This window comes from Plodia interpunctella, chromosome 17 (assembly GCF_027563975.2).
Source record: "Plodia interpunctella isolate USDA-ARS_2022_Savannah chromosome 17, ilPloInte3.2, whole genome shotgun sequence".
Lineage (NCBI taxonomy): Eukaryota > Metazoa > Arthropoda > Insecta > Lepidoptera > Pyralidae > Plodia > Plodia interpunctella.
The window spans coordinates 9,290,470-9,308,707 of NC_071310.1; the positions used below are offsets into that span (position 1 = coordinate 9,290,470).

The 18,238-nt window shown below is 35.3% G+C and overlaps 1 protein-coding gene across 1 annotated transcript in view; it reads right to left on the bottom strand.

Annotated features, from left to right (window-relative positions):
* Positions 1-12,620, bottom strand: part of LOC128677138 (high affinity copper uptake protein 1-like) — a 20,479-nt gene extending 7,859 nt beyond the window's left edge. The window contains exon 1 of the mRNA XM_053757772.1: positions 12,599-12,620. The gene's annotated coding sequence lies outside the window, so the exon portion shown is untranslated. The remainder of the gene's footprint in view (positions 1-12,598) is intronic.
* Between the last annotated feature and the right edge of the window lie 5,618 nt (positions 12,621-18,238).

The window sequence follows — 18,238 nt, forward strand, 5'->3', positions numbered from 1 at the left end:
TTTGCTCAATGCACGTAAGGAAACCTAAACGAACATAAACTCCATATAAAATTTGATTTATGGGTGAAGTTCGGCGGAACAAAACATGTGAAATTGATTTTTAATATTCGTTCCATTCGTGGAAACGAGCAGACTGACTCTGGCCCAATCCAAAAAGATCTCCACTTATTCCTTCCCCATATCCCCGATTTTTCAGTATCACGTCTTCATCTATTACGGGGTAGACAGGGATGAGAATTGCGGAACCCAAATATTATCATGTTTTGCTCAGTAGGGCTGGCTTATCGTCTGTTCTGTTTATTTCAAGTGATAGGGCCACTTAATTTACTTTTAACAATCAGGAAAAAAGCTGACACATTTATTTGTTTTTCTTTTGCGTGGGAAAGTCGTAGGTCGTATATTCCTAGTTCCAATTAAAGAAAATGATAATATTTTTGTTTCCAAACAAAAACATTTTTACCTCAATGAAAACCCTGATAGAACTTTGTTTGTACCTACCTTTTCCGTCATAGAGTTAATATACATAAACATCTCTATGTATCGAGATCTCTAAACATGTATGCGGTTATATTTAACTACCTAGTTATATTTTATTTACTAAGAATCATCTCCGCGCCGCAACCTCGCTCACCTTGAGGTGCCCGCTCATATTCAATATCTCCGCAGGCTTTACCTGCTATTGAGACTGAGAATCCCGTTACGGAATTACCAGAATCTAGTCCTATAGCCCTCGGATTTAGGTTATTCCGATCATAAAGAGAAATCAGAGTTTTTAGAGAAAAAATAAACTATTCAGGTAACTGTTGCTATCATCTGCAATATCGATCTCAAAATGAAAACTATTTCAGATTGTGAGGAATACTTATGGATGTATTTTTGTGATGTTGCAATATGTCAAAAATCTTCATTAATAAAAAAAAAATGTTTGTCCTAAAAATATATTGACCTAATAGATTCTTAAATCGCAATAGGAAAAAATGTATCTTAGCTGCATCTACCTATGCGGGTGCAAGAGGAAGGAGGCCAATTTTTAAGTTTCTAAATCTCAATTTGACTGTTTTTTATCTATTGACATATACCACACAACATCCTTTCGTATACGGCAATCGAAACAGTTCATTATGTCAACTAAGATCAGAGGCATTACGTTGTATAGTCACAGCACATCAAACTACCCAAATTCATTGCAAACTCGCCGCTATTTCCGCGCTATAGACGTGCATGCAGGGTATTTTGACGTGCTGTTGACTGCACAATGAGACTTGGATCCGTGCAAGTTATGTAATACAGATGATTGTGCTGGCTAGACTAGACGCAGGCTGCTTCCGATGTTACGTAATGATGAGTACAAACAGCCAAACCATGGGTTTCTATTAATCAAATTGATAATATCTCTTAATGGTCTTGTTATGTAGGAGGATGCTGAGGAATGGTCTGTTTGTTATGATTAAACTGTTCATTCAGCCTTTAATGTAAATCTGTAATAAACTTTTTATATTAAACTGGTTTTAGTAGATTGTAGCTTCGCTAGAAAATTCTAAAGAAACCGTTAGTTACTTTTGTTGTAATAATTCAGATAAAAAAAGGCGAAAGGGTTCATTTTAAGTTTAACAGTTCTACGGATTTGTTTCCACTAGGAAATTATGCAGTCGTGCAACGAATGCTAGTTTCGTTCTAATTCAAGTCAGTATGCGCGTCGGAAAACCCGGACTTTCCCTGGAAAAACCTGAGTGGTTAAGGAAAACGTAAACATTTCATCGCACATTATAACCGACTGAAGAATAAAAAAGAAACACTCATAAAATTTTGATTCTAATTCAAACTATTCAAGCAAGAGTTTTTGAGGATATATTTTATTAATTCTGGTAAGTATTGTATTAAAAAAAAATACACGGGTAGAATACTCGTAAAACCAGCCATGATAGATAATTCTCATGCCTGAAAATATATCCTGATTATTATAGTCGCCCTGGGCTCTGACGCTCAACGGCTGTGGAAGTAACCAGGAAAACGCTGAAAACGCTCAGATGAAGGTAAACATATGGTTTTTATATTGCGTAGTGTAACTAAGACTGCGGGCAGATAGACCAATGATAGCATCATAATAAGCTCAGTCAATCATCGGGCAATCAGCTGGACTAGCGCACATTGAGACAATGGGGCGCATCCGGATAAGGTGGGACTCACTTGTATCTTCTGGCTGCTATTTACACTTTGCTTCTGGAATATTACATGGACTGTTATCTCTCTCAGTTCCGATGTATAAACCGTCGGCGTCGGAGACGAATCACAGGTTTCGCTTTAGTGCTTCATCTGCACTTCGTTTAGCTTACGGCATCCTTACTTCTTAGACCATGGTACACATTACATCCTTACTGATTGTGTGTGTTAACAAAGGATACAATTTTATATTAAGTTACAAATAATTGAGGTATCATCATTTGATTGATCCTCTTTGGGACTCCAAAGAGTGAGTCAGTGATTACTGGGCGAACCTGAACAAACAAATTATGCTTATCATGGCCTAATTGAACAGTTATAGGTTGCCGTTACTAGCCTACGAGAAGAATGTCTATTTAATAGTCTTTTCCATTGAGATAGCAACAAGGAAAACGCTCAGATGAAATGGAGAGATTCTTTTCCATTGATTGAATTCTTCTTTGCGTATCGAAGCTCTCCAACGATATAATTTATGTTTTCCCAGAAACGTGCAGGGTCGCGGCCTGTGTAAACAAACCATTTGTTGACACAGGCCACTATGATAACGATGGACGAGGATTAGGTAGGTAGATACCTACATCTACTGTACAACCACGTTATCAAAACAGAAATAGCTCCAAAACTAGCAGCAAAACATCGGTTGTATGGGAAACAAGCTTGCCTAAACTTATAGACCGATTGTTAAACATTCTAGAGTTATAAACAAATGCTTTGCAGTAAAAAGTATTTGTAAACATTTATGTTTTTGGGTTTATTGATTACGGAATAGTTAACTAAACAAGATGTTACGAACACGGCATAAAAAGTCGTTATAATGTAGGTAGTAAACTATAATGTAGGGACTGTACGAAAAGGAGATGAAAATGTAGAATGCGTACCGCTGAGAAAGTAACCAGGAATGCGATGAGGTATTTAAAGAGAATTACAAGTCTCCCAGACACCGAGATGACAAGAGTGTTGATACTAAATATCCATAATAGTTTATAGTTATATTTTAAACCTGGATAGTTTATACTTAGTATTTTAGACCTGGAAATGCATTAGGATGTTATGCAGACTAGATCAAACAAAAAATTGAGAAATCTCGAATCGATTGCCTTCCAACGTTTCCTAAGTAAATGTTAGTAAACCACAAACCACAGCTGTTTACTACGACGTTTTACAACACTCATTATTATGTCAATAGAGTATCGATTGTCAAAACTACTCACTTTACCGATATTCATCTCGATCCTGTTTATGCGTGCTCGTCTCGAGATAATGTTAGTTATGAAAATATTGGAAAGGAGGATGTTGTTTTACAGTTTCGGGTTGTGGTTTTATAGCTGAGGATTATACGTAAGTACTTGATAGTTTAGAACTACCAATATCTGTCTAGATTTCAGTCTATTACAATTCTTATATAGAAGACTTATGTTTAAAATATATATAACAATAAGTCTTTTACGTCAAAATTATGGAGTAGAGTAGTGAATTTAAATATTGTTAAGTTAACAGTAAAAAAAGCCAAAAAACTCAAGTTGCAAGTTTAGAACATACAATCAATAAAAAAATAGGAAGGATATTAAATGATGCAAAAGACAGTAATCATAAGAATATGTTAGGTTAAGAGATGCAAACCAAGAATAAATTTGTTCTATGTAATAAAAATGTATATAATAGAAATATATGATAACAGAATACTGCTACCAAGAACGGAAGAAGTAAATAAAAAGTGCTAACCCCAATCCTAATACGAAAAGGCTTGTAATTTAAGGCAATGAAGAGAAACAATTCTTTAAAGTAAACAGGTCAGTGGCAGAAACGTGTGAAGCATGCTCACAAGGCGATAACAGAAGCCATTCCACGTATACGCGATGCTGAATTCGCGAGGTCTTGCTAATTGATCCCAATACTTGACAAACAATAAACCATTAGCACCTTCCTTGCTTTAGTTTCGTAACAGTAAAAGCATATCTCCAAACAATTCCTTCTCCATTATTAGAATGTCATAACTTTCACAAAAAAAACTAGTATATATATATATTTTAAATCTGTGATTATATAAGCCAATATAAACTGAGAATTCCTCCATTTCATCGCTTCGATAGAGCAGTTTAATGAACCATCGTTGCAATTTAGATACTAAAAACAAATGGCCACTTTTTTCTGTTTTTGGAGCCCTTAGCCACGCAACAGATCGTTGGAAAGCGGCCGCAACTCTGCAAGGTCGTATTACGAAATGGTCACTCGGACTCTGTGTCACTTGTGCAATAAAACAGGTTCCAATTACTCTTATTTGCTTATTATGAAGTATTTGACAGTGAGCAGCTGGGTGTCGATTAATGCAAATAAATAAGAAAGTGTAAAATACTAAATGTGAGTGCTGATGACATTAGAGTGTGGAAAGGAGTGGGAGTTAATTGTGCTGACTAGATCTGAGTAAAACCAAATACAAGTCGCTCACGGCTATTTAAGATGATGCTGCATCACTTTACACCTTCATACTTAGGTATATAATATAACAATGCACTTTAGTTATTTAATTGTTCTAATCAAATATCTGTTAAATAAGATTTCAGATAACTTTTGCATGCTTAGGATAACATAGGCTACCAAGCTTGTCTAATCTCAAGTTAAGTTTCAATTTTATTTCAGCAAAAGCAATCAAAACAAAAGCGAATTAAATGCCACAAAGATTTTGCATTAACCGTAGTATGAGAAACGAGAGAGAGATTTATTTATCACAAGTTGACAGCCTACCTTGGCCTTGCCCCACTTTTGTGAACCCAAACAAAAAAAATATTGCTAAGTTTCATAGACCAAAAAGTGGCGTTATTATAGAATTTCCGCTTGATTTTTAACACAAATTTTCACGGCCATGAGAAATTGGTGCCATGCACGGTTTTGATAAAGAGTTTAAACTGTTACATTGTTTACGTTGAAATGGTACATTATACAATTGGTCACATCGCAATGTTTGAAAAAGAAACAGGTAGACGGACTATGCATGATGCAGCATATGAACTATTACAATTCTCACGTTTAATAAGTAAAATTTTCATATTTTTCACATTCAGAACAATAATAACGAGATTCTCTCTATCTTCTTCTTTTCTTATCGAATATGTTATTTATTATTGATTGGCTTTATCATGACTGTCAATCAAAACATCCAAAGTTTTAATCGTGTAGATCGGGTGGTTCGGTTCGTCTTTCCATGGATAAACCCTTGATAATATTTACGTATCGTAACTATCAGTCTGTATACATCAGGATCGTCTTATCAGTGGTTGACTGTTGACCCATATAGCCGGCGGCTGCGCAGTGAACCGCGACTGGATTAGTCCACCTGAACCTTGGATGGTCAACGACCTCACTCGGGGCAGTTAAGCGGAACTATTAACGGGTACATCAATATGCAACGTAAGCATAGTGCTCGCTTGTAAGATCTTGACAAGTTTTAAGAAAAAATGCATCGATTTTGTACTTATAAAATGATTCTACTTCAATGAACAGTGTTATAAACTATTTTGCTTTACACTTGTTTTTTAAATATAAGACTATTTTTAAATATAGGAATTTCAAAGAACTTTTAGAGAAGCTTATAGTTAATAAAGTACAATTGATGTCATTATGTACTGCCAATGGCCTGAAGACCGTACGAAGTAGAGAAGGAAATGAAAAAATGGAAGGAAAGTATATTATACAGACACACATATCCAAAACTTATGTAATAGTCACAAAGTTATAACACTACTCACTTTCGTCAGGGGTCAAATGGACACAAGCCATAGTACGTGGTTCATAATTATTCATCATAACAATCACCTACTGGTGGCCGCGTGGGCCGGTGTCTTGTCTGAGATATTCTGACGTAGGTAGGTAATTTCTATGACTGACATGACACAGTCATTGTCTATGACTGCAGCCACTTCTGGCTGGCTGAAAATTGTGTTTCATACTACTAAATAACGCAATCAGGCATTCGACCTACTAGATACGATCACCGCAACCTACGAGTAAGTCCGGTAGAACAAGATCAATGCGCGCGTTTGACCACTTTGGGGCTTAGCGTCTTTTGCCACAGAACCTCATAATAATGTTGCCTTTATCTTCACCCACTACTCATTTTTTTTATAATAAGCTCAAAAGTTTAATTTGTTTATGTTAAGTATTATGTTTATGTCTTTTGTAAGCGACCCTACATTGACTGTCTTGTCTTGTTCATATATGATCCATGTACGATGCGCGACTTTCTTTATATCATCCTCCCATATCATTGCTCCCATATCCTCCCATATCATTATATAATCTATGCACTCATTCTTTCCCGCCTCATTAGGTGTACCTTTTACCTTGAATTTCTCAAAATGAATTTTTGTAAGAATATTAACATCATTTGTGACAGCTTTGCTTAGTTCACCGAATATTTGATGTAAATCTTTCGTGTGTATAATCCCTCAATTTTCTTTTTCCCTTTTTTGTTCTATTTTATGATCTTCTTTATCTGTTCTTTGTTGTGGTGTTTTATATTTTGGCAACAAATGTTAATCTATTGTAAGTCGAAAAAAATGGTTGTCGTTTTCAAATTCAAAATGCACACATGTAGCAGAGGCACGTCAATTAAGTTGTAGTGATGTTTTCATTCCGGGAAACCGCAATACACTTTTAAAAGTTGTATAAAGTTGCTTACACTAATTCAACTGGCTATCTACACCACACCAATAGATCTTATTGTTATGGTGGTGAAACGTGGCCGGGTCCCGACTGGTGGAACCGGAATCTAGAACCGAGCCCTGCTGCCTAGACAACGCACCTTTAGGGAATTTGTAGCTAAGCGATGTACATTGCTTGGTTCTCTCTAGTGTCAGCACAGCTCGTATTAAAACTGCGCAATGTACTGCTACGTTGCATTGCAAACGTTAGGCGATGTGTAGAGATTAATAGTGCCAAATCCACGCCAAACGTGACTGGGAATTGCCTTCCTGGTTTGAGAGCCTTTATAGGCGCAGGTACTAAATTATAGGTTATTGAGCTCTGGTGTAAGAGCAAACGTGTAAACACACACACATTAATAGCATTGGGTTTAAGATATTCTGTAAATATATATGAATCTTTCCAAAGACAAGTAGTTACTTATTTACTAGTAGCTACTGACAACTCTAATGTTAATGTTTGAATTTTTTGTCCGATTATACGATTTCTTTCTTTAGTGCTTTAGTGGCGAAAAATTGTTTTCCTCTAGGGACTGTCACTAACTCTCTCGTGTAAACCTTTTTCTGGTCGCCGCCACAGAGCGTTGGAGCCCAGATTCCTGTATCCTACTTTTTCTCCGCATCGCCTGGTCTTCGGCATCAACACCATCTTTGACTTTTTGGGTTTGACAATACCAAGCATAAACGACATTTATTCCTTACATACTTAATTCAGTTATTTACGAAAACTGTGGAACTGCCACTTGTAAAGCAACTAAGGTAAAAGTAACATTACGAAATTTTCACAAAGAAAATCACATTATGCGAATGAAGTAAATGTTAAGCATTGTTACGTTGCGATCATGAATTCTCAATGTTTTCCGATTTCCAAGTTTAATGTTGTTATAGTGAGTCACCGCCACACATTACGCCGGATACACACTATCGCCGAACTCGATGCCGCGAATGAAGGAACATTGCCTAGTTTGTATGTAAGCTTTTATTTATCGCAATGAAAAACCAACAATGTATGCCTATTCCTGTTTCGCGATAATATCGCTATAAATTCGCGCCTTACGCATTGTGATGAAGCGAATGAACCACCTGAGTAACTAACATTCTAATAAGGAGTGACTGATTCTAAGTGAACGTAGTTGATAAATGTTTCATTAACTACTGAAATATTTGAAGTAAAATTAAAATTTTTGGAAATTCAAGTGAAGACGTAAACACATGACATCAAGCGGCTCATAGCACACATCCGCGACTGGTCCAAATCATGTTTTAAAAACTTTAACATGGCGGGTTTCGTTGTAGTTAAATATCTAGATCGGTGGTTCCTTATCTATCCTCTCAACTACAAGCAATTTTATTATTGTGAATAAATAACGAGATTACGCAATAAAAATACGATACATATTTTTACGCACAGCTGGCCATGTTTATGGAGTTTCTCTTCAGGGGAATAAAATATTGCCCTGGTAGATCTAGATCTAGTCTAAGTATATCCTCTACAGGTATTGTTGGAAGATGTGTGTTTATCAAGGTCGGCCCGTCCATATAGGCAGACCAGGGAACTTCTCTGGGCGCTCGTATTTAGGGCGCCGCGGCATGGTCTAGCAAGGCGAGCTACAGGAATACTGACCACGCGGATCGGTCAAAATAGTTCAATTTGGCAAAGTAAGTGTAATAGACTCACCGTTACCAATATAGATACACCGATTAAGAATATTTAGTTCTAGATTATAGACTTTTCACGAGTGGGCCATCAGACCACACGCATATTTTTTTATTTTGTTGTGAATATGTTATGGCACCACAAGTTTCATTCAGTCAACGCTATACACACACAATCCAGCCTGTCTTTGCTAAATCGTGTAAGTTTTGGGTTAATGTGACCTACGTTACGACTATAAAAAAAACACTTGAGACTGTGGTTGTCAAAGATTTTTTTGTTTGGTGAGGTGCACCCTAACTATACAATCACTACAGTTAGGTAGTAAATATTACATGTTTCTGTTGAACAAGCGTTGAAGGAAGCGTTGAGCAAATGGAACACGAGTTAGACCACACAATTGTCACAGTGGCATTGATTTTGCATACATGAAATGCAACAATACAGTCCTTATGTATCCACGGATATTATGATATACCGTAAAAACATAAGTTTTTAGGTTTTTTTATATTGTGCAAAAGTAGTTTTTCGATTTCAGAATTTTTATAATTCGTAAATTATCATATTTTCATGCGTTGCCTTGCTCGCTCTAGGTCGGGGGTTTACCTACGTCTATTAGGTACTTATTTAGTGGTGTGGCCGTGGTGGAGCATACAGTAATACTTTATTGTATTGTAGGTTTTATATGTGATTTGTTTGAGATCTGGCTCGTATTAACTTAGGTACTGTTCTAGGCATAATTTTATAAAGTGAATAATTTGATATTATAACCAATTTTTGATATTATAAATATTTTTTTTAATGTCTAGGTATGAATAAATGAATATATTAGGACAAAACACACAGATTGAGCTAGCCCCAAAGTTAGCTCGAGACTTGTGTTATAGGATACTAACTCAACGATACTATATTTTATAACAAATACCTACATATATAGATAAACATCCAAGACCCGGATCAATCGGAAAAGGATCATTTTCCATCATGACCTGACCGGGGATCGAACCCGGGACCTCTCGGTTCAGTGGCAAAAACTTATATATATATATATATATATTAGTAGATTACTAGTTACTACATAAAACTACATAATTTATAGAAAGGAAAATTTATCAAGAGTGCAATTCGGAAGAAGAAATAAAAAATGTACATACTTAAGTATTTTTTAAATGGGGCTTCCCTTCCGTGGAAATGTGTTATTCCAGGTTACATTCTACCGTGGTAAAGGTACCCTATGTGTTATTCCAGGTTCCATACCTACCTAATTTCATAAAAATCCGTCCAGTACATTTTGCACACAAATCCTCACAAACTGTCGCATTTATATTAATAGGATAAGCAACAACATATTAAACTAAAACTAATTAAAAATGTTTAAGTAAGATTTTTTTATATAATTTAATTAATACCTACTTATAGAAACTGTAATCGATGCGATAAATAATAGAATAACACATGCGCCTACCTAACTGTAAGTGTTTAAACCTTGAACTAAATTGTTAATCATGTCAGTAAGTAGCTTGGCCGTTAATTTATTAATTACAATGATTGTTATAATAATTTTTGAACCTCAAACCGTAGAATAACAAATAATCAAATAAAAGTTATGACTTTTGTTATTATCTGTTAATTTACTTGCGAATTATTTGCGAGGAATTAAATCATTAATAGAATTGGGTTTTTAATTCTTGTTTACTGAAGTTATTAGCGACTTGTAGCCTGCAAATTCGCGCGCGTGAAATTTGGACATCCGTGAGAAAACATGTGGTTTCAGAATAGTTTCAGAGTAAATAGTGTTTATCTTCGTAGTTAAATAGTTAACCCTTGATTCTTGGTAATGTAATTTGCAAATTCTGCTTCTCAGTTAAGGCTTATAGGTATTAGCAAGAATATGGTTTTAAAGTTTTATATTTTTAAATCAATGTATGTGTGTCATAGCGTATTGTGACATTTTGCATTTCTAACAATCGAAATGCATTTCATTATCGGAGACGAAATGTAAACCAGTGTGTATGTAAGTGCTGGATATAGGGCTAGGTACTATTTTGTATCTAACCTTCATAACGGTTCAAATAACTGATAATCAAAAAATAAAAATAATTTTATCGTTCGATGACTGTTGCTATATTATTCAACTTGTTCTACCAAAACCCATTCACTTTTAATAAACCATTATTTTACAAGGGCATTAAAATTAATTTTTAATAATAACAAAATAAAGAAACTCACCGATTAACAACGACTTTCTAGTAACTCCAAATTTTGTTATTATTTGCTTATGGTTGTGCACTCACGTGTAAATAAACAAAAAAAAAACTTCGTAAATGTCAAACGTCAAAATGAAAAGGGCGCGCAACGTGCTTCCTTGGCGGCAAGCGGCGGCGATGTGCGTTCCGCGGCCGTCTAGTGATTACAACATCGGAGCGAAACCGCGAAACTAGCCGCCCATTGTATTTTATCTGCGGCATGATGGGTTCCTGCTGAGTCCACACACTTGACCCTTATGGTGTCATTATTTATTTTAATATCGTAGGAATCTATAATTTAAGATACTAGCGGCCCGTCCCGGCGTCGCACATGTAAAACAATAATAAACTATAAGTACAACATTCTTCCAGAATCCCGTTACTTATTTGTAAAATCATACAAAAATCCGTGCAGTAGTCATCGCGGCGATTATACAGACAGACTTATTTTTATAATATCTAATAATGTACTTATGTACTGAAGTAAAGCCCACGCTAAAATGGAGGAATAAAATAATCCATACATAAACGCAGAAAAGTGAAGACGAAAGATTTTTGTCAGTAACATACTATGTATGAAAAACAATGTCTGTGTCTATTTTAACCTCCACATCAGCAATCGTTGGTTGGTGTGTTTGACAATTTATCTATCCCTTCCTCTATGCAAATGATTGATGCCATTGAACCATCCTACGAAACATGCGTGAAATAAAGTCAACAGCTGCAACTTGAATGTTATTGTAAACAATTATTCATTGAATAATGGGTTACTTTGTTATGTAACTACTATTTTGAATTAAAGATCGTTTAATCTTCAACATAAAGTGCTAAACGGAACAGGTTGGAGTCGCGTCAGCTCATTGCGCATGCGGTCCGTCATTACGCGCCGGATTGACATGTCACAGATTCGGCGCGCACAGAATGCAAAGTTTGCGCTTGAAGTTCGTGGTAAGCAGGAAACAAAAAATGCAACACGATGTAAGTATAATGGTAGGCCCCGTATTCACTTAATCTGAATTTCGTTGAATTGTGGCCGATTTTGATTTATATGGTGGAGGCCGAGATATATTTACTTCAGTAATTAATACAAGAGTTTAGAGGGTCAGAAGGATAGAGACAGCTCCATCGCAAAAGCAAAAATGAGTCAATTTCAAGACTAGAGTTAAGTACTTAAGTGGGTGCCTTGTTAATTCTTCAAATTTTAAAATTTAAAATTCAATGATTTTTTTAAATATTTCTAAATTATCAGGTAAAAGTAACATTAGATGAAACCCAATGAAATAAAAACAACCTAAACCTGACTAAGACTAAATTAGAGTTAAATATTTTAAAAAAATCTAATAGTTGAGGTATCTGTGACCAAAGGGGACGGAAGATTTGGAGAGGCATTGCAGTACAAATTGAAAATGCTGCCAGACTTTTGAGCACGTTTCTTACCCGTGATATCCATCACTGGTATTTACAATTTATATTTTATTTATTATAATTTAATTTTACGTCAACTATTATTCCGTGGAATCTAGTCTTACCTATATAGATCAAAAATTATGATTAAGAATCTGAAAAGAAGTTGTATCAGGTACAAATAATATATGAAAAATTCGATTCCGTTCACGATTTCATATCCTTGCATCATCATTTTAAAAAACTCAGTTTTTTTTTATTTTTTAGTAACTCAACATACATCGAAGCTAATTGACAGGAATACGGGAATACAGAACATCAAAAGAGTTCTCAACACCGATCGCTGCTCCCTTAACAATCTTAACTCCAAAACTTACCTTCGCTGCGTCCACGCTGGCGAACCACAAAGAGCTACTAACGAAAGTGATAAGCACAGGGATATAAATAAGTCGACTACTCCATATCTTTGTGTGGTTAATGAGCCGTGCCGAGTGTGTGGTGGTCGGCCAGGCTTCGCTATCTGATCTTTTACGTATTTCAAACGACCTCTCTTTATCTAATATCCATTCAAATCCATACTTCCATACTAATATCATAAAGAGAAAAGATTTGTATCTTTATTTTTTGGTTGTAATGAACTAGCGGCCCGTCCCGACTTCGCTCGGGATACAATAAATTATACCTATAAACCTTCCTCAGGAATCAAACTATCTATTGGTGAAAATCCGTTTTTGAGTTTATCGCGAACAGACAGACAGATGCGACAGGTGGACCTTGTTTTATAATATGTAAGGATAAGGATAAAATCAAAAACTCTAGGGCCGATTTCGACAATTTAGCCATAACTCGGGGATGTCTCTGTTTCTCTTCAGTCTTATGGCTGAAGAGAAACAGATCCCGCTTGATTCCAGTTTTTTTTCATCTTATTATTATTTTCAAAAATGACGGAATATTTCAGGCAGGTAGCCATGTCGTTGGAGAATGGAATATGGATTCATGTGCTCGCTCCTGATATAACTGCTCGTGTGGTAGGTAAATTAAAAGGTACCAAGACAATGTAGTCTAGTGATGTGACGTTTATCTCTCTACTCTATACCTATATATGTATAACGCATAGATGTGAATGAAGAATTTAGACGCAATAATGAACACTAAATATATCATGGTATTGGAAGAGATCGCTAAATATCTTCCAATGGAACATTATTTTAAGATACAAAGATGTTCAAATTCGGTCGTCGAATTATGTCATGGATATATATATATATACATATAATACGTTAACTAAAATATGATAATGGGGCACTTCAAATTCGATAGCGCTGTAGAACAATGCTGCGTGATCTACAGAGTTCGTCTAGCATATATAAATATATTATTGACTAAGTAATACAAATATAGTTGATCCTACGAAATATCATTATTATATATGAACCTATACTTATTGGTTTGTTCTATCAAAAGTCATTCTATTTGCGTGGTTTACAGAATAGTCTTTATTTAAAACTAACTTTTGCCCGCGGCTTCGCCCGCGTGAATTTTATAGCAAAATCTCAGTAATTTTATCGCGTATTGTGTAAGACTGGTAAACATATATGATTCAAATTAGCATTTTTTCTCATCTTTAGTTAAATTTCCTGTTTCCCCCTGCGTGCCTCGGGGAACCTGACCATTTACCGGAATGAAATGTATCTAATTTTCCCACAGGACCCTCCTCATTTTCCGAGATGAAATGTCTATAAGATGTTAGCCCGGGATTCCGAGGCATTTTTGATTCATAATTAGTTTATCAATTATCCTACGGGAACCTGACCATTTACCGGGATGAGTTCCAGTATTTGCGAGATGCGCCTTCAGACAGACAAAAAATTCCAAAACTATATTTTCGTCATCTATATCAGTAACTAAGTATATTCCATGAAGAATTAAAAAAATATATCCAATGTACAAATTTGGCCTTTCTTCAATTTTCTTATATGTATTGATGCTGATTGATGATGGGGGCTAAATTGAAATCTAAGGGTGCATTGCATCAGTTATTTTCTAAACGACGACGTCGGCGGCGCACGGTTAAAGTTAACGTCAAAGTTGACGTAGCGAACGTGGCACAACACTCCTACAAAATCTATTCATATATCGTTGGAGAGTGGAGAGTGACAACACGCAAAGAAATTTAAGAGTATTACGTATTATTTAACCGATTTCAATATGCAAAACAAACAGACTGCCCAACTATCAAATTGGTCTGAGAAAAAGCAGCTTATACTGCTATAAGTCTTATACTAGTCACGGGAAAACCATGGCTAATGTATGTCTGCTTGCTCAATGCGAAATTAATGCCAAGAGTAATAATCTAATAAAATAAGTACAAATCAAGCAATTTAGATACATATATGTACCTACACATATGTGTATGTAAATTGCTACATAATATACAAGTAATCATTAACGTGTATTCACATATTATATACATGTTTTATATTACGAGTATAATCATAAATACATCATTTATAGAATCATACTCCAAGCGTTTGCCTACGATAGCAATATATCGAGGTAATTTGTATTTTGTATTGCCTAGAATGCAAACCGCAGAAACAGTAAATCTTTCAGGATAAGTAGGTATATTATATTGTATTATATTATAAGGTTGTTTTAACCAAACAGTGCTCCTCTATCTGACGGATAGGAATGTTACTGATAACAGCAATCGCGGTTCAAGTCTCATGTGCTATGATACAATACAACATCTCTTTTGTAAATTAAATAATACTATAAATACTATAAATCAATCTAGGAATAATAATCTAGATTTATTGATGTAATTATGTAGAATAAAGCCTTGTTTTATCACACACATCTTAAAAAGCAAAAGATTTATTACTTTTTTTTCTTAGGATTGTTGAACTTTAGCGGTTACTTTTAGATGAGATGAATCTTTTAGAACAAATCAGTTACATGTAATTTAGAGCTGACTATCCCTTATTCGCCTCGTACGACATCCACGGGAGGATTTGAAGTGATCCTATTTTAGGGCAGAAACCAAACGCCTCCAACATATGAAAAAAATCAAAATTCTTTATGAAGAAGCGGCGCAACAAACTTCACCGTAGCCTTTTCTCCAAGGACGTCAATTAACAAATATAGATCTTATACATATATTAAAAATTAGGAGGACGAGTTTACATCATTATTAAAAATGTCAAAGTTTGAATGAATAAATAAAACAAAAGCTGTATTTCTAATAAAATATACCTAAAATAAAGCTAAATGTACAAAACGTACGTAATAATGTCATAAATCAATTACATATGTTATAAGGATACTGCGCCACGCTTGGGCCAGACATTATTGTCGTTCACATAATCATCAGACTTGTAATATGCCTTTTTACAAAGTACTTCTTTTATATAATTTCTAATTTTTTTTTTGAGTGCTAACGAAGTAACGACTATCAAAATGTACTCACCTGATAAGGGGTGAACGACCTCCAGTTATAGTCGTACTTGCAATTGGATACACAATAAGTATTACTTTTGCACATCGGTATTATGTTGGCAACAATTTCAAATCCTTTCTTATTTTGTGTATAGTTTCTCTAACTATATCAGTGTATATGTGCGGTTCTGAGTGTACCTATATTTTTCACCCACGACATAAGCTCGGTATGGACCGAGGCAGTGGCGAATTTACACAATTGCCGCCAGTAGTGCCACCCCTTTTTATCCTTTGTGCTGTCATTTCGGCACAGCACTATTTAACGAATGGTTTGTCATTCTTTCCCGTATTGCACTCGAAATATATCTTCGCCAATACGTAGTTATGTATAACACAGCTATTCAGAGTATAGGTAAATGGTAGCTCCGACACTGATCCGAGGACTGCGTGTGGTCCATCCCAGAATTTCTCCAATCTCAGCTTAAATAATTTTTCATATAAATTGTTCTTTGTATTCTTCTTTAATCGTTCTTTTCACTTTATGTGCAATTTCACTTTGTCTTTTATTGTTAAGCGATTTGATGGATTCTGCGAAGATTTAGGAGTCTTGAGGACATGTTGGAAAGGACGTGTTTGGTTGCACAGTTTTTGAAATAAACACAGAATACAGATATCTCTCTCCGTTGTCATTATTCAATAATGGCGTCTTTTTGACATTATGTTCGTTTGTAATCGTCTTTAGATAATCCTCTTGCACATAGTGAATAGAATAAACTGATCTTTAATTTACTTACTTTATTCACTACACGATTAGAATTTAATTCAAAAATAACTGGAATTTATTTGAACTTATGAAGTCGAAAAAAATAAATTTTAATTTTGTAACATAGATTCATAACATTTACTCTTGATAAGCGTGTAGTGAGTCAATACACACAATCAAATCAAGAACACACGACACATTCGTTTTATGTTACACACGATTAATTAATTTAAATTCAGAATTAGAACTTCCAAATAAACTAAGTATGTATTCGATTTGAAAACTTGAGCACTTTTTCACGTGAAATAATAAAAAAAAACATTTCAAACAAATAGCAGAACAAAAAACAATGCGGCTGTCGAGCGGTATCTAATCTGCGAGTTTCTCTTTAAGTATCGTAATGGAGGATATTGAAACGTGTGCAACTGGACGTGCGCAGTCACAGACATCTATAAATTCGTTTTCCACATCTCTCTTTCAGTTCCGCACGTTTCCATTTGTGTTCGAGGCTATGGCGCCGCTGAACCTGGGGCCAGATTCGGCTGTGATTTTACGAACGGCCGGCTGCCTGACGTCAACCCTCCTTGGAAATGCTAATGTTGCAATGGGACATACAGTCTAGGCAGTCGTTAGCGACTGCCTAGACTGTATGTCCCTTAGTCGCCTCCTACGACTTCCACAAGATAATGTGGATTGGTTTTATTTTAGGCTCGCCTTGATGTTATGGGGCTTAACATCCAAGTCATTTCTTGAATTGTGTGTCAATTTCGGAAGCAGCGTCTAGAATCGATGAGTGATCAATAAATCAAAATCGACAAAATACATCTGTGGGCACGGTAGTGCCTCCGCAAAGTCGAGAGGTTATCTTCACCAGGAAGTTCAGTCTCACGACCTTCAGCATTGTTAGTTATTTAGTATCTAATTATAAAGATTAGCCAAATCCATTATCACCTAGCAACACCACCCCGCTTGCACACGGCTGCGCGCGCGCACCCTTATCTCTTATCTGTTATCTGGACAATTGATATTAAATGATCGAGATAAAAGTTATTGGTATCGTGCGCAAATTATTAATTGGCAGCTATTTTGCTGTCAAATAAAAAATAAAAAATAAATCAATCTAGAAATTTTAAAAGTAATGTTATCCTAAGTCACTAATGTTATCACAATCCTAACTTGTCCTAAACAATATTATAATGCGAAAGTAAGGAGTTACATTTTTGGTGATGGTAGTACGATCCACAGTACTCAAAATTAGCATTTTTCATACCTTATGTTTAGGTACCATCAAGTAAAAAAGCTTTATGTATAATTTTTGTATCATTACTTCACTATAACTAACTACATTAAAACAAAGTCGCTCCGCTGTCTGTCCCCATGTCTGCAATTAAAATTTTGAATTGGATTTGGTTTTTTCATAGAGTGATAAGGTTTATGTATAACATGCATGGCCCATATTATATGTATGCACCCGGTATATTATAAATGCATTTTATTATTACTAGAGATAGCGTCTCTGGCTACGTAATAGATTCTTTAGCTTAAATATATGTTCCTAGGAAACTAGTTATATAGGTATGTACTTATTATTTTAGCAAACACATGTATCTTCTCCTTAAGTATGATTCACACGGCACTAACAGTGTCGTGCGCAAAACAAAAGCCTTTTGATACGATTTGTCATATCAATGAATGGAAACTATGGAAAGTAAATTAATATTGATTGAAGACACGAGCTGATCATATCGGACGAATCGGTTATCTTACATTAAACAAAATCTTGTATTTAGGTATATATCTACATAGATAAATAATT